The 27,500-nt window shown below is 42.1% G+C and overlaps 1 protein-coding gene across 8 annotated transcripts in view; it reads right to left on the reverse strand.

The window, feature by feature from the left end:
* LOC128691401 (homeobox protein abdominal-B) overlaps positions 1–27,500 on the reverse strand; it is a 741,469-nt gene that overhangs the window by 14,849 nt on the left and 699,120 nt on the right. The window lies entirely within an intron of this gene.

Here is a 27,500-nt window from a genome sequence, read left to right on the forward strand (position 1 = left end):
CTTGTTGTGGTTGCAGGGGATGAGTCACAACTCCTGTCCCCGCCTCTTCGCTGGTCGCTACTTGTGTATGAGACTAGAATTTGAACATCTAGCAGACATGTATGAGAGTATCCAGTGACTGCAGTTTCGGAAAACTGTTTACCTGGAGTTTACCTGGAGAGAGTTCCGGGGGTCAACGTCCCCGCGGCCCGGTCTGTGACCAGGCCTCCTGGTGGATCAGAGCCTGATCAACCAGGCTGTTGCTGCTGGCTGCACGCAGTAAACAAAGGGAATGTCTCCGAAGGAAGTGGCAACTTTATTAGGTACACCCTTCTTAGTACTGGGATCAAGAGCCCTTCACGACCAACTGAAGTGCAGTGTGTGTATTAACACGGTCATTAGGAAGAACACAAACTCTTGTGAGCTTAGCTCTTAGTTATGATTATAATAATCAGGAAGAACACAAGTGGCAACACTGTGGCTGGAACAACTCACAAATAACTCACGCTCTGGAGAAGAAACTTTAGACGACGTTTCGGTTCATCGAGAACATTAACGTTTCGGTTCGTCATAGACGTCATCCATCTAATACGAAACTTTATTCATGTAATACAGAAACGTCAGTGGGAACAGAAAATATGGATAGAGTATACTGTGTTTTCCACAAAAGTTGAGTAAAGACAAAGAGAAGGAGGATGAGATGGTTGAGTGCCACTATCTTTGGCACTGCTGTGCGGTGCTTAGGGCAGTCGTCCTAGCTAAGGGTGGGCACATGGTGTCTAGTATCCCCTCATAGTTGAGCCCACCCACCCACTAGGAAGGCGGGTGGGTGAAGATAAGTGAAGGGGTGGGGTAAGAAAGTGTTTATTTTTTTTATCCATAAGAGAAATGGCAAGAATTGGGCTGGAAAGAACTAGGGTACGAAAGAGCAGTGGATAGACAGGATATACAGTGGGTAGACAGGATATACAGTGGAGAGACAGGAAGAGAGTAGTGAGAAAGGTTATCCATCCTGACCACTTTGAAAAAGAGGTTTAAGAGTTTTTTTTGTCACTCAGTGACTAGCATTTTTTTTTTTTAACGAGTGGGTATGTGCGAGTAGCTATGGCACCCGTACTAATGTTGGGTATGAATAGGCCCTGTGACCTGAGGCCACACATTCCTGTTTATAGTCTAATCTAATCAGCCAGGCACTCTGGTAGCTCTTCGTGGATTTTCAAGTCAGTGCAGAGACTTCTTAATGCTCTGTATAAAGCAAAACGCGGTGACAATAAAAGCCTGCTCTACACCAGTTTTTTTTTTTTTCAAAACTGTCATGGACCGGGCCGAGGGGGCGTTGACCCACGGAACACCCTCCAGGCACATCCTCCAGGTATATATGATTGTTGCAGCCTACGGCTGGCAAGCCTGCAAAGCCATCACAACATGACTAGTTACTGCAGGAACTACTTCTTCATCTTGAAGACTTCCAATTCTCTGGCAATATTTCAGCTACATCCTGGTAGACAGTCTTGGACCATGATTGTTGTCACTGTTATCTAATTGTGTTTTAAGCATCACTGCTAGTCACTGGATTTGTCTTGCGCTTCACCCTGTATATTTAACTCCAGCAAAATTTTCTAACAAGATTGGGTATCTGGGCTTCGAATATTTTAAAAATATACGTCTTCAGTTCTATCCGTTCCAGAGTGCATTCAGAGTACTCTGAGGTCTTCTGTGCAGGCAATAAGAGATACCAGCACACTACCTCTGCTTTCTCCTCTGTCTCTAAAGCAGCTGTGTGAGCAGAATAATAATATTAGACTTGAATAAACAAGTATTCTGATTAGCATTATCAATATGCTTCACATGTACTGAAATTTCAACTTTAACCTGTTATTGTTCGTTCCCTTTGATTTACTTACCTTTATTGTGTTTTCTGAACGTTAAGTTACGTATTATCAGTCATAGATCTTATACCTATTCCATTCGTTTTATAAAATTTGTCCTGTTTGTCATTCTTCCATCTGCAAAGAATTTAGAAATTTCCAGTGCTTAATATGATGCCTTTTCACTGTCATCTGGAAGGTTTGTGGAATATCCATCTGCAGGAGGTAGTCACCCCATCCCATATCCATCCTGCAGGAGGTAGTCAACCCATCCCATATCCATCCTGCAGGAGGTAGTCAACCCATCCCATACCCATCCTGCAGGAGGTAGTCACCCCATCCCATATCCATCCTGCAGGAGGTAGTCACCCCATCCCATATCCATCCTGCAGGAGGTAGTCAACCCATCCCATACCCATCCTGCAGGAGGTAGTCACCCCATCCCATATCCATCCTGCAGGAGGTAGTCACCCCATCCCATACCCATCCTGCAGGAGGTAGTCACCCCATCACATACCCATCCTGCAGGAGGTAGTCACCCCATCATATACCCATCCTGCAGGAGGTAGTCACCCCATCACATACCCATCCTGCAGGAGGTAGTCACCCCATCCCATACCCATCCTGCAGGAGGTAGTCACCCCATCCCATATCCATCCTGCAGGAGGTAGTCACCCCATCCCATATCCATCCTGCAGGAGGTAGTCACCCCATCCCATACCCATCCTGCAGGAGGTAGTCACCCATCCCATACCCATCCTGCAGGAGGTAGTCACCCCATCCCATACCCATCCTGCAGGAGGTAGTCACCCCATCCCATACCCATCCTGCAGGAGGTAGTCACCCCATCACATACCCATCCTGAAGGAGGTAGTCACCCCATCCCATACCCATCCTGCAGGAGGTAGTCGCCCCATCCCATATCCATCCTGCAGGAGGTAGTCACCCAATCCCATACTGCAGGAGGTAGCCACCCCATCCCATACCCATACTGCAGGAGGTGGTCACCCCATCCCATACCCATCCTGCAGGAGGTAGTCACCCCATCCCATACCCATACTGCAGGAGGTAGTCATCCCATCCCATACCCATCCTGCAGGAAGCAGTCATCCGATCCCATACCTATCCTGCAGGAGGTCGTCACCCCATCCCATATCCATCCTGCAGGAGGTAGTCACCCCATCCCATACCCATCCTACAGGAGGTAGTCACCCAATCCCATACCCATCCTGCAGGATGTAGTCACCCCATCCCATACCCATCCTGCAGGAGGTAGTCACACAATCCCATACCCATCCTGCAGGAAGTAGTCACCCCATCCCATACCCATCCTGCAGGAGGTAGTCACCCCATCCCATACCCATCCTGCAGGAGGTAGTCACCCCATCCCATACCCATCCTGCAGGAGGTAGTCACCCCATCCCATACCCATCCTGCAGGAGGTAGTCACCCCATCCCATACTGCAGGAGGTAGTCACCCCATCCCATACCCATACTGCAGGAGGTAGTCACCCCATCCCATTCCCATCCTGCAGGAGGTAATCACCCCATCCCATACCCATACTGCAGGAGGTAGTCACCCCATCCCATACCCATCCTGCAGGAGGTAATCACCCCATCCCATACCCATCCTGCAGGAAGCAGTCATCCCATCCCATACCTATCCGGCAGGAGGTGACGTTGTCACCCCATCCCATACCCATCCTGCAGGAGGTAGTCACCCCATCCCATACCCATCCTGCAGGAGGTAGTCACACAATCCCATACCCATCCTGCAGGAAGTAGTCACCCCATCCCATACCCATCCTGCAGGAGGTAGTCACCCCATCCCATACCCATCCTGCAGGAGGTAGTCACCCCATCCCATACCCATCCTGCAGGAGGTAGTCACCCCATCCCATACCCATCCTGCAGGAGGTAGTCACCCCATCCCATACTGCAGGAGGTAGTCACCCCATCCCATACCCATACTGCAGGAGGTAGTCACCCCATCCCATTCCCATCCTGCAGGAGGTAATCACCCCATCCCATACCCATACTGCAGGAGGTAGTCACCCCATCCCATACCCATCCTGCAGGAGGTAATCACCCCATCCCATACCCATCCTGCAGGAAGTAGTCATCCCATCCCATACCTATCCGGCAGGAGGTGACGTCGTCACCCCATCCCATACCCATCCTGCAGGAGGTAGTCACCCCATCCCATACCCATCCTGCAGGAGGTAGTCACCCCATCCCATACCCATCCTGCAAGAGGTAGTCACCCCATCCCATACGCATCCTGCAGGAGGTAGTCACCCCATCCCATACCCATCCTGCAGGAGGTAGTCACCCCATCCCATACCCATCCTGCAGGAGGTAGTCACCCCATCCCATACCCATCCTGCAGGAAGTAGTCACCCCATCCCATACCCATCCTGCAGGAGGTAGTCACCCCATCCCATACCCATCCTGCAGGAGGTCGTCACCCCATCCCATACCCATCCTGCAGGAGGTAGTCACCCCATCCCATACCCATCCTGCAGGAGGTAGTCACCCCATCCCATACCCATCCTGCAGGAAGTAGTCACCCCATCCCATACCCATCCTGCAGGAGGTCGTCACCCCATCCCATACCCATCCTGCAGGAGGTAGTCACCCCATCCCATACCCATCCTGCAGGAGGTAGTCACCCCATCTCATACCCATCCTGCAGGAGGTAGTCACCCAATCCCATACCCATCCTGCAGGAGGTAGTCACCCAATCCCATACCCATCCTGCAGGAGGTAGTCACCCAATCCCATACCCATCCTGCAGGAGGCAGTCACCCCATCCCATACCCATCCTGCAGGAGGTAGTCGCCCCATCCCATACCCATCCTGCAGGAGGTAGTCGCCCCATCCCATACCCATCCTGCAGGAGGTAGTCACCCCATCCCATACCCATCCTGCAGGAGGTAGTCACCCCATCCCATATCCATACTGCAGGAGGTAGTCACCCCATCCCATACCCATCCTGCAGGAGGTAGTCACCCCATCCCATATCCATCCTGCAGGAGGTAGTCACCCCATCCCATACCCATCCTGCAGGAGGTAGTCACCCATCCCATACCCATCCTGCAGGAGGTAGTCACCCCATCCCATACCCATCCTGCAGGAGGTAGTCACCCCATCCCATACCCATCCTGCAGGAGGTAGTCACCCCATCCCATACCCATCCTGCAGGAGGTAGTCACCCATCCCATACCCATCCTGCAGGAGGTAGTCACCCCATCCCATACCCATCCTGCAGGAGGTAGTCACCCCATCCCATACCCATCCTGCAGGAGGTAGTCACCCATCCCATACCCATCCTGCAGGAGGTAGTCACCCCATCCCATACCCATCCTGCAGGAGGTAGTCACCCCATCCCATACCCATCCTGCAGGAGGTAGTCACCCCATCCCATACCCATCCTGCAGGAGGTAGTGCTCCGTATATTCCACGAAGCCAATTTTCACGCTGATTTTGGTATCGTTGCAAAAGATAAACTGAGGTGCGGTTTATGCTCTCATCTATATCTTTTATATGAAGACGAAGCAGTACTGGGGAGCGAAACGTTGCAGTGGGTGAGTGAGAGGGGGAGTGGGTGGGAGTGAGTGAGAGGGGGCGTGGGTGGGAGTGAGTGAGAGGGGCAGTGAGTGGAGGTGAGTGAGAGGGGGAGTAAGTGGAGGTGAGTGAAAAGGGGAGTAGGTGGATGTGAGTGAGAGGAGGAGTAGGTGGAGGTGAGTGGGAGTGGGTGGGTTAGTTGGAAATTTGGAGTAGAGGTTTGCCGGTGTAGCTTAGAGAAGTACATTACAGATGACAAGTGTGGGTAGAGCATGTTGGGGAGGATGATTATACGCAGGTGTGTGTGTGTGTGTGTGTGTGTGTGTGTGTGTGTGTGTGTGGTAGTATATAGTGGTAGTAGACGGTGGTTGTAGTGACGATGACACGATGGTGGTGAGAGTGGTATTGGTGGTGACGTTAATTGTGGTGAGAGTGATGTTGATGTCGAGATGGTGTTGGTGGTGGCACTGATAATGGTGTTAGCGTCTTATCACCACCGCTCCCTCCGTCAACATTATGTACATCACAGGACCCATTTACCATCATTTACCATCATTTCAATCACAAATTTCAACCACATTTCGGTGAACTAAAGCGCACTTAACAATATCCAAGCACCGAACAACAAAACTCAATGCTAAGTACTTGTATTCACAACAAAAACAGATGGAATGCAAAACACCAGAAACAATAGACACAATATGAAGCACTTATTGCATTTCATGTTATTATTACTGTATTCACGGGGAAAGCACTAATGTCGTAGGGGTCATGGAGCACCTGGGGGACATGGAGGTAGCTGTTTGATCTAAGGTGGGAGAGGATACCTTCAATTCGAGCCGTTCTAAGAATAAATGATCTGAAGTGATGTGCTTGAGAAGGGTACAGTCAGAGTGTTGCCGCCCGTCTTGTGGTGTAGAAGCTTACTTCTGGCAGTCCTCGGAGTGGAGCTAGATGTGGTACTTTGCATGACTTTTCACTCGAACACTTGTGCATCTCTCTCTCTCTCTCTCCCTTCATCACGTAACTCTTATTTATACTAACACATGCTATGTATCATTTTTTTCATTTTCATTCTCTTTCTCTCTCATAGGCAGGATCGACATATAGCTTTAAGAAGAGGTATGATAAAGCTCATGGAGCAGGGAAAGAGTAGACCTAGAAACAACCAGTGAAGAGGCGGGGGTAGGATCTATGAATCGACCCCTGCAACCACAAACAGGTGAACACAAATGGGTTGGGCGACCCGAAAAAGAAAAAAAACACTCATCATCATTCATTCAATCACTGTCTCGCCAGAAGCGTGTTGATACAGCAGAACAGATAACCCTCTGAACTGCAACATCCCCATCCCTCCTCTCCTTCAGAGCTCAGGCACTGTACTTCATACCTTCAGGACCCAAGTCCGGCTAACTGGATTCCCTGAATCCTTCCATTAATGTTATTTTGCTCACACTCCAACAGCACGTCAATTCATAAAAATCCACTTACCTCCACTCCAATCTTATACACTCACAAAAGCCACTTGTTGGATGACCAAACCCCTAATACTCAAAATCTCCCATACATCCACTTCCCTACAACCCTTCGTAGGATGGCCCTTACCCCTCCTTCCCCCCACCCAAGAATTATAGGTTCTTCTGGTAAATCAGTTTTCTCCAGCCTCTCTAAATGTCTAAACCATCAACCACACGCCAATTCTTCAAGCTCCGAATTCTCTGCATAACATCCGCACCACACAATGCACTCAGACACATTTTCAATGCCTCTAAGCACCTCGCTATGACATTTAAAACTCATGTTTCACACCCAAATAACAATGTTGGTACCACTATATATGGCTATCTACAAGTCAAGTCCATTCCAAAATAACTAAACACATTTACTTCCTTCATACTCCCTCTAGTTAGATATCCTGTCTCTCTCTGCGCAGATTTTGTTACTCCTTTCTAAAATTTTCTCTTGTTTAAAGATATATTTTTTTCATTTATGTTAATGTAAAAATTAATTTTGCACCAAAAGAACTTTAGAAAACTTACCTAACCTTATTATAACAAGCGCAATTTAATTTAGCCTAATCCAACTAAATATATTTTAGAAAAAATTACACTTATTTAATAATGAATAAACACAATGAAATATTTTTATTTCGTTAGGTTCAGAATGATTTTTGCGAAATTATTGCATACACAAATTTACACACACACACACACACACACACACACACACACACACACACACACACACACACACACACACACACAAAATAACGCTTGATTGCAAATATGAAAAAATTACCATAGTGAAAATAGGAAATATAACCTGAGCGCTTTCATGTGCTTATACATATATTCCTCTGAAGATGTGTGTGTTAGTACATTAAAGCGCTGGGTTTTATTTCCAATTTTCAGTGAGGTAACTTTTTCATTATATATATATATATATATATATATATATATATATATATATATATATATATATATATATATATATATATATATATATATATGATGACAAATGGTAAAAAAAAATAGAAGGAATGTTAAAAGAATACAATTTAAGAAAATAATCACGAGCGAGAAAGACAAAGTAGAGTCTGGAAGAAGTCACCGGGAAGACTGACTTCATCCTCAACATACAAATCGCAGAATTCACCATTCTATCTTCTCTTGTCCCAGGAACCCCCCGGAGCCCTTCACCTCTCCCCCACCCATCTGAACTTCCCCCTTACTCTCTTTCCCTTCTTCGGATTCCCCCGCCTGTGACCAGGAGACGGCGAGTTTGCCCATGGATTTTTTTAAATAGAATTGGATACATCTGCAGTGTGATGGTACCTTTCTGTGTGTTTGATAATGGGAGCCAGATCTAGCTGTGTTTCCCAGAGCATGTTGCTTGGAGGAGCCTACAGGCACTTGGAGGGAAGGAGAAAGGATGGAGCAAGGGAATGTTGGGGATAAGGGAAGAAATGGTGAAGGATGTATAGTGAAGACGGGATGTAAATGGGTGAGGCTAAACATTGTTGTTGTCGTTGATTTTGTTGGTACTGTTATTGTTGATGGTGGTATTGTTGATGGTAGTATTGTTGGAGGTGGTATTGTTGGTGGTGCTGTTGATGGTGGTACTATTGATGGTTGTATTGTTTTGGTGGTATTGTAGATGGTGGTTTTGTTGGTATTGTTCTTGTTTTGGTGGTATTGTTGATTGCGGTATTATTCGTGTTGATGGTAGCATTGTTCTGGTTGTTGGTAGTATTGTTGATGGTGGTATTGTTCTTGTTGGTGGTATTGTTGATGGTATTGTTGATGGTGATACTGTTGATGGTTGTATTGTTGGCGGTGGTAGTATAGTTCTAGTTGATAGTATTGTTCTTGATAAATTAGGCACATGTGCAACTCTTGGGTATCTTTATTGAGGAAACGTTTCGCCACACAGTGGCTTCATCAGTCCATACATAGGAGAAACTAGAAGAACAGGAGGAGAATGAGGTGATCAGTCCCTCAACCTTGAGTAGATGTGTTCAGTCCATCAATCTTGATTGATCAATCAAGATTGATGGACTGAACACATCTACTCAAGGTTGAGGGACTGATCACCTCATTCTCCTCCTGTTCTTCTAGTTTCTCCTATGTATGGACTAATGAAGCCACTGTGTGGCGAAACGTTTCCTCAATAAAGATACCCAAGAGTTGCACATGTGCCTAATTTATCAACATGTCGGTTCTCTGAACCATTCATCTACAAACAGTATTGTTCTTGTTGGTGGTATTGTTGGTGGTGATATTGTTGGTGGTGGTATTGTTCTTGTTGGTGGTATTGTTGGTGGTGGTATTGTTCTTGTTGGTTGTGGTATTGGTCTTGTTGATGGTGATATTGGTCTTGTTGATGGTGGTATTGGTCGTGTTTATGGTGGTATTGGTCGTGTTTATGGTGGTATTGGTCGTGTTTATAGTGGTATTGGTCGTGTTGATGGCGGTATTGGTCGTGTTGATGGTGGTATTGGTCGTGTTGATGGTGATATTGGTCGTGTTGATGATGGTATTGGTCGTGTTGATGGTGATATTGGTCGTGTTGATGGTGGTATTGGTCGTGTTGATGGTGGTATTGGTCGTGTTGATGGTGATATTGGTCGTGTTGATGGTGGTATTGGTCGTGTTGATGGTGGTATTGGTCGTGTTGATGGTGATATTGGTCGTGTTGATGGTGGTATTGGTCGTGTTGATGGTGGTATTGGTCGTGTTGATGGTATTGGTCGTGTTGATGATGGTATTGGTCGTATTGATGGTGGTATTGGTCGTGTTGATGGTGATATTGGTCGTGTTGATGGTGGTATTGGTCGTGTTGATGATGGTATTGGTCGTGTTGATGGTGATATTGGTCGTGTTGATGGTGATATTGGTCGTGTTGATGATGGTATTGGTCGTGTTGATGATGGTATTGGTCGTGTTGATGATGGTATTGGTCGTGTTGATGGTATTGTTCTATTGTTCTCTACTGCTTCCCAAAGTTGATATTTTTTTATAGTTACGTGATGAAGACTAAAGGATTATACACATCATTTTTTCTTAAATGAGAGTGGAGTGAGAATGCAGTCAAGTTTGATCCAAGGCAGGAAACTGTAGCTTCAATTCCTCGAATCAAGAGCCTTTCACTAGCATGGGGGCACCTCACTGGACGGGTCTAATGCTCAGAGATTTCCCCTCATCCAAACTCAGAATTTCCTCCCCTCACCCAAAAAAAAAAAAAACATACAAACATCAGAGGATGGTGATTGAGAGGAATTGTAGCGTCTGTGACCCCTCAGACAGTCGCGTATATACTTCGAGTGCTCTGTGAGGGGAGGGAGGAGGAGAGTGCAGTTAGCACTCGGCTGGGAGCCCCCTCCCCTCACCCTAAGTCTGAGTGCTGGCACTCAGCAGGGAGCTCGCTCCCCCACACCCCAGATCTGAGTTCTGGCACTCAACAGGGAGCTCCCTCCCCCGCACCCCAGGTCTAAGTGCTCTAGCAAGATCATATACACAAAGTGACACACTGCCGCGACTCATTCCGACCATCGGGGCCTCGAGGAACGACCGCTCTTTAGGAATCACTGATGGAAGCTGTAGGGAAGGAGGAAGAATGGAGACATGAAAGGAAAGGGAGGAAGGACGGAGTAATTGAGTAAAAGAGCCGGGGGGGGGAGTAGCATGGAGTAGGGGGGAGGTAATAAGAGTGCGGGAGGTGGGAGAGGGGGGGGGGAAGAGGTAAAGGGAAAAATTTTGATTAAGGGGAGACAGGGACGAAAGGGTGATGCTACCGAGGAAACGGCTAATGACTCCTGAGAAACTAATATTCCAGAGAACGAGGCTGACAGAGCCTATTAGCGATAATGTGAAGGGATAGTGAAGAGGGAAGAGGACAGAAGGGAAAGGGAGGGGAGAAAAGGACGAGAGGGAAGGAGAGAAGCGACGAGTGGGGTGGGGAAGTTGGGGGTGGTTCCTACACCGGTCATACTCCCACGACGGAACTTGGATGTTTGTTTATGTGTGGACAGCTTTTAGCCGGTTCCTGGGAGAAGGCTGGAGCTACGACTTCCTGGAGGAGGAGCCACGTCTTGCCTCACCTAACTTCCGAGATTTGCTGCATAACTGACAAATGACTTTCTATTGTTTCCGTAAATAAATTTATTTAGGCACAGGTACACATAAATCCAGTTATCATACAGAGTGTAAATTACCGAAGACAAAGTAACTTATTTCCGTTATGGTTCTTTAACATCATTATCTGCTATTTTTCTCAAAATTTTCTAAGTTTCTAGGTCAATCGTAGACAAGAAATTGTAGACAGTAAGTAGACAGTATGTAGACAGCAAGCCTACTGCTACTTCTCATAGTCTTCCTTTGGAGCAAGTTTGTGACGGGCCACGACAAAATGTTCTTCAAAATCGAAGGGACTGTGGAAGACGAGACATCTAGCTTAAAAAAAAAAAAAGTGAAATTTGAAAGGAAAGTGTCACAAGTAATTGGATTTTTCATTAATAAAAAAGTTCTGCCTATTTTTTTTTCTTTCTCTTGTCGACTAACTTTCACTGGTTGCAGCGATCACCGCCCCCGCGACCCAGTCTCATACTAATTCTCCTACGTTGGAAATGAAACATTACTAAGAATTGATTCTGAGTTCTTGAAGGTTTTTGCGTATTAGTTCGTTGGTGTTCATTAATATCCCTGAAGGAGAAACTGAAGGAGAGCATGATTTTTTTTTCTTAATTTTCTTCCTTTAGCTTCATTTCATTCATAACTTAAGAACGGCTCATCTAATCGTCTTCAAATTTTCAACACATGTGTACGGTAAGCAGGACCAAATTCTTGGAACAATTGGGATGGTCACGTGCCCTATGGCCAAAGTAGTTAAACCCATTTCCAGCTTTCTGAAAAACGACAGATAACCTTCCAAATGAGGATTTTGAAAGCTATTTGTGGCATAGCTTCAAACGTTTAAAAGGAAAAGGTGCCAAAAAATTCGACGACGACCGAGAGTAAAATTCAAACGTGTAGACGCAAATTTGACCTTTTTTGTGTGAAACAGAGTGAGCGGTTTTATTCCCGTTAAATATCTTTAAATAAGTCTTTTTACCTCTTCTGAACGGCTTAAATATTTAATAACTGAAAGTAGAAGACCTAACGATATCGATACTATGGATGAAAAGACAGAAGTGTTTACACTTCTGTCTTTTCATCCATAGTATCGTCCTCAGAACTTGATGACTCCACATAATACAAGAGAATGAAAAGAGTCAGCACAGTATATACTCGCAAAGTAGAGAAAACAGATCACTTGTGGAGATCAAGTGAAGGTGCCGGGTCATCTAATAGCGGAGTAATATCATCTGAGAAAGGGTAGTAGAGATTAAGTATCTGCCAGATCTTTGTTCTGTTGGTGTTGGTAATAGCACTTGAGGATGTTTCAATCTTTGATTCTTTGTAGATCATTTGTGCTTTTTCAGTTCATTAGATGTTCCTTTTTAGAGCTGTGAAAGACGCAGTCATTCTTCTCGCTTTGACTGCATGAGTTTTTGTGTTCTCGGTGCCGAGTAGAAAGATTCCTCATCGATTCTCGTGCATGCCAGTATGAACACGCCAGCATCACCGTGATGTTTCTTAAGTGGATCTTTCTTCCTGGCGAGCCCTCTGATGGAAGGCTTTGCTCAAGTATGCACGCGGATCTTGCTTCTCCTCCGGGTGTTAGTGTGTGAGCAGTTAATGGTTTAAGTACGATCGAAACGTCGTAATAAGTTTCTGTCTTCTATGTGTGTGTTATCTGTGTATTTCAGTCACGGTACTGTGCCATTTTATTCTTTAACAATATTGGTTTATCTATGGTGGTAATGTTGGTAAAGTTGAGGAGTTTAAAAGCTGTGTCCCTCAAGGAAGGTTCCTTGATGCTGATGAGGGACTCTTGATCTAGGGAATTGGATCTGTGCTCCAGTTCCTTGAATTAAGTCTGAATACTTTCCACATCCCCCCACAGGCGCTGTATAATCCTACGGGTTTAGCGCTTCCCCTTGATTATTATAATAATAATAATAATCATAGCTTTGCATTTGCAAAACTGTATACAAAAAAGTATGATCTCACAAAGAATATTATTCACGAAAAGTTACAAAATCTGTGTGGATTAGTTAGTATAATCAGCGCTGACGACTCAGTACTGTATCCCGCTATATTGTACTCACTCATATAAGAACATAAGAACATAAGAACGATGGAACACTGCAGAAGGCCTACTGGCCCATGCGAGGCAGGTCCAAGTCTCATACCGGCTTAAGCCAATGCACCCAACCTAGTCAGGTCAGGTCACATTGACTTAAGGGAGGAACACGGCAACCGACCTGGTAGCACAAGCTATCAGGTCTAACTCACACCCACCCACTTCTACTCATGTATTTATCCAACCTATTTTTAAAGCTACACAACGTTCTGGCCTCTATAACGGTACTTGGGAGTTTGTTCCACTCATCCACAACTCTATTACCAAACCAGTACTGCATCACACAGATGCAGCGCTGTGTTATCCTTATGGGTTCAGCGCTTAGTTATGATTAATCACGCAGATAAACTTTTGATAAAGTTAAAACGAAAATGTATTGCAAATGATCCTTACAAAAGTAACTTCGAAAAGGCTATTATTACTATTTATTTAATATTATGGGAAAAACGATGAATCAATAAGTTATACAGAGAAAATCAGGTTTGATCCAAGGAAAAGGAGGGTAGCTCCAGCTCCTTATACTTCTGAATTTAAGTTTCAGTGACTCAGGAAAGCAAAGTTTCTCTCACCTCTGGAAAGTTTTATGTATATTCCAAGAAAATATTAAAAAAACAATCGACCAGTGAAGTGTAAGTTCAGCCCTTTCTTCCATAAAGTAATAACAATATTGTAAAATACGAGAATATCGGCATTGTCTCTAAATTAAGGTACCTGGAGGAGCCAGCGAGTCGCCCAACACTTTTTATTAAAACATATATGAAAGAATATTTTCATATATTGGAAAAAAGTGGGGCGTGGTGCAGCTCATATACACTCCCGAGTGGAATACAACGACCCTTATTACACGCCTCAGAAACTGTGTGTGTGTGTGTGTGTGTGTGTGTGTGTGTTTGTTTGTAGGGTGATGTTCACTTGTATCGATTTTCGTAAGATCTCATCCTTAGAAATTATTCACTCTTCTCGGTTTCTTCTTCCCTTTCCTGAGTAGCATTACTTTGCACATGTTCTGATAAGCTCAAACAGCCATTTCTTCAGCCATTCTTACGACTGACATATATCCTCATTACATGTATCTCGGTCTATAGTTGCTCCTCGTCTGATCATTAGCTAAATAGTATCTTCAAACAGACATGTTACTCGATACCCTTTGACAATAAAAGTATCACTCTCACCCACCGTGGTGTCACATAGCATACGACCACTAGACTTCTCATATTCTTTAGGCAGTCTTCGATTCTTTAATCTCATGGAGAACGCTTTCCACCACCCCTGCTTATTCTTCCAGTCAATGCATCTTTTTTTTTCCGTTCTAGGAATTTACAGTCCGATTGCTTGTGAATCTGTCTCTGAAAACCAGAAGGTTCTTAAGACAGCATTTCCCATACCTGAACCCATACTGCCTTTCTCTGAAAACTAACTTTTTTGTGTTATAAAGAAAATTTTAATTGCTATCAATATTGCTACAAAATTACTACTACTGCAACTTACGTGACTATTACTACTACCACTTCTACTACTACTACTACTACTACTACTACTACTACTTCTACACAATTACTATACTGCAACACAATTCCTATTACTACACAATTACTACTACTACTACACAATTACTACTACCACCCTACACACACACACACACACACACACACACACACACACACACACACACACACACACACAAAACTTACCCATCACCCATTTTTACCTCCCCCATTCACCCTGCACTCTAACACACACACCACGATCAAAGTTGCGTCAGATCTTTCTCTCCTAATCAGGCTAAACGGTGTGGCGGCAGCGCGGGAGGTCAGTATTGCCTGCTCCTATCACCCAGGTTTTTCCCAGAGAGACTCGGTGCTCTATACTGAACGATGACAACACAACTGTTTCCTGGGATCTAAACGATATTGAAGCCGGGGGACAATTCTCAAAAGGCAGAGAGAGTTGGATAGAATGTGGAAGACTGTTTGGAGATGAATGTATGGATGAGGTATGAAGAGAGATATGAAAGGAGAGGGACAGAGGGATATACTACGGAGGGAGAGTCAGACAGCGAGATAAAGACGGAAATATTATGGAGGGGAATAATGGCTGGATGGTCAAATAAATGCAATAACTGGATAAATGGACGAGCGCACAAACACTCCACTTATATGCGAGTACTTATGAGTACACACACACACACACACACACACACACACACCAGTATGCAGGTCAGTTCAATATTGCCATCTCAACAATCTTCGTCTCCTCTCCCCAAAGTGGAGGTGGCAACTAAGCTTGGCGCCAGGAGCTCCTTATGGGTTTATAAGAAAGAGAACTGAGACATATTGGGACCTTCCTTGGTCCTCAGGCAACACAGGAGCCATAGTGAGACCTTGTCTTCCTCTTCTTCCTTTTCCTCTCTCTCCTCTTCTTCCTTATTCTCATCCTCTTGTTCACAAGGCGAAACGAATTAAACCATTCGTATTAGTTTTCTTGTTTCACACTGCCTCCAGTCTTTGTTACACACTGCTTCCAATTTTTCATTGTTTCTCACTTTCTCCAGTAATTTTTGCTTTACACTTCCTCCAGTCTTCTTTTGCCTCCAGCCTCCTTGCTTTCCTGAACCCCCCCAGCAAAGAATTACTCCAGCCTGAGCAATTCTTTGAATCGAATCGGCTGAGGCTTTGCAGTCATTGCCTTCAGTCTCCTTACTTTGCGCAGCCTCCACTCTCCTTGCTTCGTACTCCTTGCTTTGCACAGCCTCCATTCTCCTTTGTACTCCTTCCTTTACACTGCCTCCATTCTTCTTGCTTTACTCTACACTGCCTTCAGTCCTCTCACTATACACCGATGCAAAATCAATAGCGTTACTATTTAAGCTAAATTAACAAGTTTTACCTATTATATATATATATATATATATATATATATATATATATATATATATATATATATATATATATATATATAAAGGTGCTGAAAGCTGTCAACCTGAGCTGGGAAAGTTGATTAGGGCGATGAGGATATCGTCAAGTATTCCAGTGAAGGTTCATTAACTAAGGAAGCTTCAAAAATTTCGCCCCAGCAGAGCTGGAATTACTGTCACATGGCATTTGCCATCTCACAGGATTGCCTATCTCTCACAGAATAAAAAGAATTTTTATGAAGATGTGGAGGAGAGTCGGAAGGGGTACGAAGATAGGGGGAAAAAAAGATTTGAGGTGGTCAGTCCCTCAGTCTGGAGGGACTGACCACCTCAAAACTTTAAGGGTGATGGACTGATTACATCGTCTTCAAGTATCTCAGTCTGGAAAAAAAGATGTTGGATATAGCGATAAAGGGCGTTTTAGGGAAGGACAGGGGTGTGGAAGGGAGGAGGAAGGAATGTGGAAGGGAGAGGGGAAAGCGTGTAGGTAAGAGGTTAAAGGGAGGGAAGGGGTAGAAAGGGTGTGGTAGGGAGAAGGGTAAAAGGGCCACCACCCAGCTCACGTGAGATCATAAAAATATGATTGTTGGTTCTCACGACAATGATCAGCGGATCCGTGTTGTGGTGGCTAAGTTCGTTAGTGCGAACTCGCTTGAGCTGTTTGACTGAAGCGGTTTCGTTTGAGAGGGTTCATTTAACCAGGTTCGTTTGTACTAGTTCGCTTTGCGTGGATTCGTTACCCGCTGCACCTGGCCACTCCTGCTACCAGGTGTGTACACCACAGGTGGTTAGAGCCAGTGTTGATAAGCGTGGCTCTCAGTGTAACACCTCTCTCGTAACTAGTGAACGGAGGATCGAGCCTACAGTACTCATTTATCTTAATTGCTCCAATATTATAATAATTAAATATTATTTATTATTATATCTCTTTCGTTATATTCTCGTTATCTCTACCTCGCTAAACATGCCCTTCCTTATACTCTATTTTTTTTTCTTGCTTTAATTTCATCTCTCTTACCTCGTTAATTTCATTTCTTTCTCTCATTATTTCAACCCTAATTCTTCCTCGTTTATTCCTCTTGTATTAATCCTGTAGTTCCTTTTCCTTCCTCTCACTTCTTAAATTCTTTCTCTAGTTTTCTGTCATGTTCTTGTCTATCCACGATCTCTCCTCTTTATTTACATATCTCATCTCAACGATTTTATTCCTTCACATTTGCATTCACGTCGTCTGTCTCTACACTACTTCCTCGTCCTCCTTCCTTCTTCCGTTTTCTGTTAATTTCGATCAGGTTTCACGATGTCTTCAGCATTCTCAATAAATTTATTACTTTTGTTTGTTACGTAGTTCTTATTTCTTATTTGTACCTTTTTAGCCTTGTTGAATTTTCTTCGTCATTATTCGTTCACCATTACTCCCAATCCTCCTCTTCTCAATACCTCCCTGCTTCCTTTCTCTACTGCTTCCTCTACATCCATTCCACCCTTTGATCCTCTCTATTATTCCAAGTATCACCATTTCCTTCCCTTCTCTACCTTTAAACCTCTTTTTTCTTCCCTCTTTTTCCGCTCTCCCTCCCATCTTCCGTTCCCTCTATCCATCTCGGTCTTTCTCTCACTGGGAAGAGATCTGAAAGAATCGGTCAGTTGATGAAAACTTGTTCCAATCTTCTCTCAATGATACCAAGACGCAGCCTTTTCTCTCCTTATATTGTTTTTGTTTCCTTCCTGTCCTCATTTTTTCCCCTTTTTGCTTTTGTTTTCCCTTCCATTATTTCATTCTTTCATTTCTTTTATCATTATACCGTTTACCTTTCTGTCTCTCCTTTATTCATTTATTCATTACTCCCTTCATTCTTCCCATCCTCCTTCCTCCCTTCCTTATCTCCTCCATTCTCTCCCCAACTTTTTTTTTCGTAGACAGCTTGGTAGCCGTACAAGCGAGAAAGCAGAATAGTCTAGTATCGTCATTATCGGGCTTTATTAGTGTCAGGAGACATACAACTGTGTTGTTTTCTGGTATGTGTCAGCAGACTTACAGCTGTGTTGTTTTCTAGTATGTGTCAGCAGACCTACCCCTGCATTATTTTCTAGTATGTATCACCAGACTTACAGCTGTGTTGTTTTCTAGTATGTGTCAGCAGACCTACCCCTGCATTATTTTCTAGTATGTATCAGCAGACTTACAGCTGTGTTGTTTTCTAGTATGTGTCAGCAGACCTACCCCTGCATTATTTTCTAGTATGTATCAGCAGACTTACAGCTGTGTTGTTTTCTAGTATGTGTCAGCAGACCTTCCCCTGCATTATTTTCTAGTATGTATCAGCAGACTTACCCCTGCATTGTGTTCTAGTATGTTTCAAAATGAAAAACAGAAAAACTCCTTAAGGTACTGATTTTTATTCTTTGCTTAAACTAGATTATGCTTCGTTTACTACTATTGCTACTACTACTACTACTACTACTACTTTTTGTGGTCTATTATAAAACTGAATATCCATTGTTCAACTTATCCTCATAGCTCATAACATGAGGGGTAATAATAACTCATTCTATGTTACATTTGCCAAATGCTTTTACAAAATCTATTAAGATCACATCAATGTTGTGTTTTCCTTCCAGTGTAAAGAAATCATACACTGGTATGATTTTCTTGGTTTACAGCCATTCATTCTGGTGTTTTGTATGTAGGTTTTTTTTCAGGAAAACCGGTAATTAGGTGGTAGGGTACCCTTTGAATAAATTTTTAAGATGAATGATGTTAATGCTACTAATTCGTAATTTGTTATCGCTCTACTGCCTCTTTTTAAAGTGGCAAGGATATATCTGCACATTTCAAGAGTTCTGGGATTTCATGTGAATGTATGCTTCTCCAAAGAAAACAGTCCTCGTGCTACTGGTACTTCGAATTTCTTAAGAATATAAGAGAGAAGGAACACTGCAACAGGCCTACTGGCCCATGCGAGGCATGTCCATGTCACCCATTGGGTTAGATCAATGACCCACCCAGCCAGGTCACATTCACTTAAGGAAGGAGCACGGCATCAGACCTAGTAGCACAAGCTAGTCAGGTCCAACTTACACTCACTCATGTATTTATCTAACCTATTTTTAAAACAACACAGCGTTTTAGCTTCTATGACGGTACTCGGGAGTTTGTTCCACTCATCCATAACTCTATTACCAAACCAGTGCTTTCCTATATCCTTCCAGAATCTGATTTTTTCCAACTTGAAACCATTGCTGCGAGTCCTGTCTTGGCTACATATTTTCAGCATGCCATTTACATCCCTTTTATTTATTCCTGTTTTCTATTTATACACCTCAATCATATCCCCCCTAAATCTACGCCTTTCTAGAGAGAGCAGATTAAGGACCCTCAGTCTATCCTCATAGGGAAGATTTCTGATGCATGGGATCAACTTTGTCATCCTCCTCTGTACGTTTTCCAGAGCATTTATATCCATTCTGTAATACGGTGACCAGAGCTGTGCAGCATAATCTAAATGAGGCCTAACCAAGGATATATAGAGTTGAACAACAACCTGAGGATTTCTTATATTTAGGCTTCTTGATATGATAGCTTTATTGCAAACACTTATGCGCTGTTGTTTTGGTTTCAGATTACTGCTAACCAGAACTCCTAAATCTTTTTCGCAATCAGTAATATTAAGATCTACATTATTTAGTTTATATATGGCATGGTTATTTTCCTGTCCAACGTTTAGAACCTTGCATTTGTCTATAGTAAACTGCATCTGCTACTTCTCCGACCAATGCATCAGTCTATTCAAATTCTGGAGTGCTCTAATGTCCTCATTAGAATGAATTAGACGGCCTATTTTGGTGTCATCAGCAAATTTGCTTATGTCGCTATTTATATATATGACATTCCAGAAATCAGGCCCAGATGCTGAGTACGTTGGCATGTCTATTTATTTTTCGATGTGCGCCGGATTTGTGATAATTTCGGATATATAATGCGCAGTGTGGGCAGAGTCAATGAACTATCAGGGTCTTTGATTCTCACAGAAAGGATCGCTATGAGAGTCACATTGTTCTTTTAACATTTTCCAAATTTCGCTTATTTGTTTTTGGATGGGGGGGAAGGGAGAAGAAATCATAATCCTGGTTTAGTCCTTTTCTTAAATAATAAAGACCTCGAAATAGTATTTACATTTATTGTAAAATATGAGAAGAATAAGGCCTTTGAAAAAAATTGATTTAAATTAAATCTAAAATATTGCTTTAAATTAAATCAAGATTCAAGATCTTCCACATTCAATAAATATCTCATGTGCCTTATGATCTTCTAGATGTTGCTAATGCTGTTGCTGTTGCTAATGCTGAAGCTTTCGTTGATGCTGCTGCAGTTATTGCAGCTGCAGTTTCTGTTTTTGTTGATGGTGTTGCTACTATTTTTGACTGGTAATATTTTGATATATACTCGGCTCTTTTATCTGGCTTTTGTTTACTAATAATTCACTGGAGAGACTAAAACAACAGAAATAAAGAAGGCAGCAACGTTCGGCAACCAGTCCTTTCTAAATGGTGCGAATCACTTAGCTCCGGTGTCTCGAAACTACCTCTCTCTCTCTCTCTCTCCCCCTCTCCCTCTCCCTATCTCTCTCCCTCTCTCTCTTTCCTCTTTGTCTCTCCTTTTTATTCTTCCTCTTCTCACATCTTCTTCCTCTTTTAGTCACCCTCTTTCTTCCCTTATATCTCTCATCTCTTCCTCTCGTCCACATCCCCCACCCTTCCTCTCCCCTAGTAGGTCATATTTCCCTCATTCTCCATGCTCCCCTTCTACGTAGTTACCCATCTTCCTTAGTAACCCTTGCGCTTTTCTTCCCTTCCCCTTCCATCTACTAAGCAACTCACTTTCTCCCTTCCTATATTCCCTTATTTTTTTCCATCCCTCTTCCTCTCTTTCCACTCTCTCACACATCCTCTCTGTCTGTCTTCCCCATTTTCAAGCGGTGTACCACTTTTATTCTCCCACAGAACTTGCATATTTCCACGTACCCCTCTATTTCACCCCTCTCCTGTCCTTCCCTCTCTCCCTCCTCTCCCTCCCTCATCCTTCCTCTTTCTAAATGCACTTATTCAGCGCGAGTGAATTACGCGCTTATTGTAGCGGTCTCGAGTTACCAGTTGGTCTTCTGAGTCTCTGCTCTGCTGGATTGAGTTTCCCTAACCGAGGTGTTAAGTGCTTATAACAAAGTCTAATATCTCTCTCTCTCTCTCTCTCTCCCCACTCTGCATTAGCAACCTAATCACAGGAGAAACGTAGCCTTTCAAGTGTTTGAAAAATGTGCTAAAAGCAAAAGTTTGTATTCCCAGCACTGCGTTGCTTTGAAAACGTTTCGTTTCTCATTCGAAATTCTCTGTATATCATTACCCAAAAAATAAAACATGGAGAAAACGCTTCAATAAGGTTTGGGGAAACAAGGCTGTTGCCAACGAGGCTTCTAACGTTACTATCAACGGTGTTGCTACCACCACGCTCATAGCCCAAATAAGCACACCTAATGAACTATTGCCACCAACACCACTACTATTACTACTATTTTCATCACCACAACAACGATATCAACTGCCTGTCTCCTCTTCATTCCTCATCCTTTCTCAATGGCTATTTAGCATAATCTACGATTTCTGTTGGGTAATCCTGGGTCTGCTCCATTAGCCTAGGCTACAAATTTACATTTTATCATTGTAGGCCTAGTGATTATTGCAAACAGTAGGCCAAGTGTTTCATGCAAGCACTAATTCTTGTGCTTGATGCAAATAAGAGAGGCAGAGTGCTTAGTGAAAAAAAAAATGCATAAACCTGAAAGTAGGTCTTGCTTCTTCATTCGCTGAAAAATCATATTCCAGAGGCGAAAAAGTGTCCAAATTTCACTCTGGAAATTGTATATCTTTTTACATTGTTCAACCTTTAAAAAAACAATGGAATACTGCACAGAAGATTCTGAAGATGGCTCTATATCGAACAATCAGAAAGATCATTAGTAGATTTTACTAGATTAAAACACAACGCCAGAATAAATATCCTCATCTGACCACTGAATCCTCAAACAGACATTGTTAAATAGCCACTCCGGCTCATACCAAAACCACCGCAACCTATTATCTTTCTTTAAAGTACAGCTACAGTCATAGTGGACATGTTTTAGTAAATATTTTGTGTTCAAAAAACGCTTTCAAAAAACGCTCCTATGTTAATCTTAATCTAACCACAATCACTATTACTACCACCAGTACTACCATTGAGTCTACTACTACTACTACTACTACTACTTCCACTCCCTTACTCTTCCATATTGTCTTCGGCCTTCTCTATACTTTTCTCGCCCATGTGTGACTTGGCAATGGACCAGGATGGCCCGAAATGTAGTCACATGGTTCATCACGTAAGTGCGGGTTTTTGGTGAAGTGTTCCACCCACGGAATTTTGACTTTCCATTCTTCGTCTTTTCCTAATGTAACGTAAGTTAAAGAAGATAAAGGCGAAAGTTTGCAGAACGTGCATAAATTGACGCTGGTAATCGGGTAAGAAAATAAGTCGCCCTTCAGCTGTTTTATCTCCCCTCCCTTTCCCCCTCAGGCTACTCCAGGGAATGGGAGGAGGAGGAGGAGGAGGAGGAGGGTAGAGGCAGAGGAGGGTTGAAGCCAACTGTTCCAACCCTCACAGAGTGCATCAGCACGCCATCTATTGGGGGAGAAAGGAGTTAGCCAGAGTCATTCCCCGTTAAGTACCACCACCACCCAGCCACCACAATACCCCTCCAGCCACCCCACGACCCAACCAAACCACCCCGAGACCCCTCCAGCGATCACCGTTCGCCGCCACTCTGAACCCGCTAAGTCAACAGGTTCTTGGGTAGATATTCTCTGTATTTAGTGGAATAGGCTGAAGGCACATCGTGTGCTCAAAAATCGGCAAAGTCATTTTTCAACCACAATGCCCGAAATGCCCATGCATGCCAGTGGCTTTGTTTTGTAATTAACAATTACAACTTCTATCAACTTTTCTGTACTCGACTGAAGAAGCCTACTGTGTAGGCGAAACGTTTCGAAATAAAGATACCTAACTGTTGCATATGTCTTACCTAACAACCTGTCGGTATTTTATACCATTTTAATGTTCACAATAATAAGTGTGGATGTTTTGTATATATGTCAATTACACACTGTGTACTATGCAAACAAAAATTTGAACTGAATTGAATGCACTATAATTAAGAAACTAAAATCCCTAATTAAGGGGCACAAGTAAACTTTGTGTATACACTGGGATAGACACCGTTGTGTATATTTGTAAACAGAGCTGACTTTTTTGGGTTATCCTAGATACTTTACACATATGCTGCTATGTATGATAATCTATGTAACTGTATTTGTGTATACCTGAATAAACTTCTAAAATAAAAAATTTGAAAAGTCATGAAAATTTTCTGTACTAATTTCAAAGATCGAACAAGTCCGGAATTTTGCTTACCACAATAATTACAATGTATTATTATTTATTATAATAATCATACAAATATTAAAATTTAAAAAATTATAGTAAAAATGCTAGTAAATAAAATAGTATAATTAATAAGCAAAGCAAAATAATATAATAAATCCAGATAAAATTCTAACACATTAAATTGTTAGAATGACTAATCTCCAATTTTATTTTTACGAGATTTTTTTTTTTATTTTTTCTCTAAAAAAATCGACAAAGTCTGAAAACTTGAAAATTAATGACAAGTCTCAGTTTAATATATAAACATATATAAAAATATATATTTATATATATAATGCTTAAAAATTCGCAAAGAGGCGAAATTATTTAGAAACATTATCTTTACATCCACAACAGGACTCGAACCTGCAAACTCTGTATCAAAGTAACCAGAACTTTACCAAGGAGCTAAACCTCAGTTTTATTCTAAATAAGTATGGGCGCACTGGGGTTTAGCTCCGTGGTAAAGTACTGGTTACTCTGATACAGAGTTTGCAGGTTCGAGTCCTGTTGTGGACGTAAAGATAATGTTTGTAAATAATTTCACCTGTTTGCGAATTATATATATATATATATATATATATATATATACATATATATATATATATACATATATATATATATATATATAAATACATATATATATAAATACATATATATATATATAATGTATTTATATATATATATATGTCGTGCCGAATATGTAAAACTGGTCAATTAGCAAGAACTCATTTAAAATTAAGTCTTTTCTAAAAATTTCTCTTATACGTTTAAAGATATATTTTTTCATTAATGTTAATGTAAAAATTTTTAATTTTGAACCAAAAGAATCTTAGAAAACTTATCTAACCTTATTATAACAAGAACAATTTATTTTAGCCTAATCCTACTAAATATATTTTAAATACGTTTACAGTAATTTAATACTAAACAAACACAATGAAATATATATTTTTCGTAATGCTTAGAATGATTTTTGCGAAATTATTGCATACACAAATTTTCGCTTGTCTTATGACAATATGAACGTTGCTATTTAAGCCAAGATCGCAAGTTCTACCTATTCGGCACGACATATATATATTTATTTATTTATTTATTTTAATGTAAACATATTGTACGATCTCAGGTAGGAGGCAATCAGATTCCAGATTTGATCCAAGGAAGCGAAGAGTATCTGCAATTCCTTGGATCAAGAGCCCTTCACAGCCTCAAAAACCTTCCGCTGAATGGGACAGCTACATAATGGATATCTTTGAAAACAAAATAATTTCTTTGAAACACCAAGTGAAGAAAATACAAATTATATTCCAATAAACAGAAGAAAGCGTAATGAGTACTGCATGTACTCAGGGTAATATAATAATAATAATAATTATTATACTAATTATACTAATATATAAACATGAACTCTAAAATTAAGGCGACAACATTAACAACTACAGCAATAAAAATATTAACTGGGACAAAAATAATAAGTAACCTATTATTTTATTTTATTATTATTATTATTATTATTTTATTATTATTATTATTATTATTACTGACGACAGGGAGGTGTTGCAGAGTAAGTTAGCAGACGTCACCGTGGGTGCAACTCTCACTGTCTTGTCTGACGGTCTATGTTCCTACCCCTAAATGTGTTTACAGTAGCGTCAGCGTGTTTGTGTCTTGATAGTATCTTTACAAAGCATGTTTGTGTATCCTTACTTGTTACTTAGTAGCAAAGACAGACACACACACACACACACACACACACACACACACACACACACACACACACTGACCTTGAAATCCGCTATAAATAGAGATATCAAGGTCAGTGTGGTGTCGTCTTACTGTCATCATACGTTCCCTCTTCCTGTCTCTTTCTCTACTTCTTTATCGTCATTCTCACATACTTCCCTTTCTCTCCTCGTTTCCAGGATATCCTTTACATTTTGCAACATAATGAAATGTAGACAGAAATTTAAACAAATTTTATATAGAGGTTTTTAATGTACACAAACTTAATACTGACACTTCTCTTTTGCGGTCTCTTGCTTTATATGTGTTTTTGTTTCTTTTCTTTTAAAATAATTCTTGATATTTTCTTAGGTATTTTTAACTTTTCTCTCCAATTTCTTCTTGACCTTATTTATGTGGTCTATTGTATGTGTGTCTGTGTCTGTCTGTCTGTCTGTCTCTCTCTCTCTCTCTCTCTCTCTCTCTCTCTCTCTCTCTCTCTCTCTCTCTCTGCTCTGCTCTGCTCCCTAAACGGTAATTTCACCCAACAGATACAATTATCTTTCTATTCTAATCTGCGTTGCCTACTCCTCCTTCGTTCTTCCCTCTATCCTCTCTCCCATTTACAAGTAGACATACTTTCCTTCCCTCTTCTCCCCGTATGCTTCACCCTCCTGTTATTCTCCACTATTTCCCCCCTTCCCCCATCACTCCTCAGTTGTTTACACTTTGCACCAACATCCCCTTCCTTAACTTCCCTCCATTTTCCCATTTCTGTCTTACCTTCTCCACAAATAACCATCACCCCTCCTCTTACTTTACCCCTCGCCCTCTACCCCACTCTATTGACCCCTTCCCCATCCTTCTCTCTTCTCCTCATGTCATCCATTCTCCCCTCCCTTCTCTTACCTCCTTCGCCACCCAGGCACCACCTGGTCCCAGATCACTCTTTTCCCTTCTACTCTCTTTTTTTTTTTTTTACCTCCCTCACTTTTCCCTACTTTTTCACTCTCATCACAACATTTCTCTCACGATTCGTTATCTTTCCCATTTCATTTTTTGTCTTTTGTTTAACAGTTCCGTTCGATCCTCTTAAAATATGCCACTACCGTTAGTTATTTATTTATTGCCTTTGTTCCTTATTTATGTTCATCCATTATGTTCTTCTCATTTAACTTTGTTTCATTCCATAGTACATATATATTCCCATTATCTCCATCTCTGCATTATTGTCTCTTGTGTTATCTCTTCATATATTTCCTCCTCTCTGCTGAACTTTCTTATTTTTTTCTATGGTCTACCATTTGTTTTACCAATTTATGCTCTTGTTTCTCTTCGTCCTTTTTCTCATTCCATCTCTTCTACTGCTCCTGCTCCATGTAATCCTCTACCTAATCCTCCGCTTCTCAAGTCTCCCTTGTTTCCCCAGCGCCTGCTCTTCATTTTCGTCCATCTTTCTTTAAATCTTTCTTCCCTTTATTTAAAAAATAAGCCACATAGAAAAAACACAAATTAGGCTGGTCTGTATATTTTGTTCTCCGTCCGAGGTCCTCTTTAGCTGAAGAGGTTAAAATAAACTATGCTTGAATGTCAGCAAGTGAAATTTCCAACACACACACACACATATATATATATGGGGCCAGGAGCTCTGAATCGACCCCTGCAACCACAACTAGGTGAGTACAACTAGATGAGCACATACACACTAAATACACACACAGAGGAGTGTCTATCGACGAGTATCTCTGACAGCTGGTAACTAACTGTACAGAACAGAGAATACCTGACAGGAAGGAAATAACGTGTGTTGGTACGAGACGTGGTGTCAGAGAGGGTGCATGAGTCGTATTGGGTTCCAAAAGAGTCAGTCCTAAGTCCGGTGCAGTCGGCTAACACCCAGGTACCTACTTACTGCTAGGTGAACAATGACAGCAGGTGTAAGGTGACTATGTACTCAGAGTAGATACTTATGAACCGAAAAAAATATATTCACTGGTATCGGCGTACCACTAGGCACTGAACTTGACCCTCTGTTACAAAAGGTCATTTTTTTTTCTTCGACGCTAAAACTTGACTCCCTGAACCTCCTGCTTATTCAGATGCTTGAACTCTTCAGAATTTACCCGTGCGGCTCTATCTGCCTGGCGGTGGCAGGTTACATTTCCTGCTGAACAAACACAGATACTGA

This window comes from Cherax quadricarinatus, chromosome 36 (assembly GCF_038502225.1).
Source record: "Cherax quadricarinatus isolate ZL_2023a chromosome 36, ASM3850222v1, whole genome shotgun sequence".
In the NCBI taxonomy this organism is placed as follows: Eukaryota; Metazoa; Arthropoda; class Malacostraca; order Decapoda; family Parastacidae; genus Cherax; species Cherax quadricarinatus.